The sequence below is a fragment of the Belonocnema kinseyi genome, chromosome 2 (assembly GCF_010883055.1).
Source record: "Belonocnema kinseyi isolate 2016_QV_RU_SX_M_011 chromosome 2, B_treatae_v1, whole genome shotgun sequence".
Lineage (NCBI taxonomy): Eukaryota > Metazoa > Arthropoda > Insecta > Hymenoptera > Cynipidae > Belonocnema > Belonocnema kinseyi.
In genome coordinates, this window is record NC_046658.1 from 30,141,957 (window position 1) to 30,142,964 (window position 1,008).

Here is a 1,008-nt window from a genome sequence, read left to right on the forward strand (position 1 = left end):
GCTGATCCAGGGATCTTTATAAATTCCTTCGTTCGTTTTCAGCTAAATGTTTGGCTATAATAAGGAATAATATCCCTGTCACAGCTCAATTTTTTTACCGTGTATATACTTAAGTAAAGTGGCCTTTAACGTTCTGTATTATATGACCGGTTACCTTATTTGTAGTACAATTGCTAGTCACAAAACTTTCCAAAAATGTATTCAATGCACTGGCACAACAAAACCGACTTAGTTTGAGTTTGCTAAATTAACAAGATACAGAAAGTACAATATGAAAGACAATTTCTTCTTTGTTAAGTCAACAACTTTTGAGTTTTTTGTTTCAATGGAAAAGCTTACAGACTTTACTCTACAAAAATCTTTTCACTTTCGAGCAAGAAAGTTTGGGAAAGTCTGTATTTCGAATTTCAAAAAATCGACTACAATATTCTTCACTTTCATAAATTAAAGAGTAAAATATGCAAGAGATTTGCATTGTTTAGAATTAGAATTGCTTCTTGTAAAGTGGAAACTGATGCTTGCAAATTTATTATTTTTAATTTTATTATTTAATTTATTATTTAAGGATTTATTCAATATAATTTGTTTTTTTTTTTAAGGAAGCTGCAGCTCAAGCATAGCTTGTCAAAACTGTTTGAAATGTTTGGTTGAAACCGGAACTGAAGAGCTAAAATGAAATATTACTATATCAGCATTGAAATGGTAAATAGCGGTATTTAAATTATTTTATGAAATATTTAGATCAATTTTTATATTAGTTTTATTATTTTTAATTTACGTTTTTAATACACTGAAAAAAACGGTTCTTGAATCAAGAAAATATTACTTGATTCAAGTCAATCGCAGGTTCGAATGGGGACGATAGAATATGAGTGTTTTCCAAATAAATAAGTACTTGCTACCGTATGCTTGGAACAAGCGTACATTTTCTTAATCTGAGAAAATGTATTCTTAGATAGAATATCGCATTTTATTATTCTAAAACTTTATTGTGTTATTTCACACAGA

General features: G+C 28.5%; 1 long non-coding RNA gene across 1 annotated transcript in view; it reads left to right on the plus strand.

Moving 5' to 3' along the window:
* The window catches only part of LOC117167356, a 30,828-nt gene extending 30,064 nt beyond the window's left edge, over positions 1-764 (plus strand). The window contains exon 6 of the long non-coding RNA XR_004466379.1: positions 600-764. This is a non-coding gene — a long non-coding RNA (uncharacterized LOC117167356). The remainder of the gene's footprint in view (positions 1-599) is intronic.
* The last annotated feature ends 244 nt before the right edge of the window (positions 765-1,008 follow it).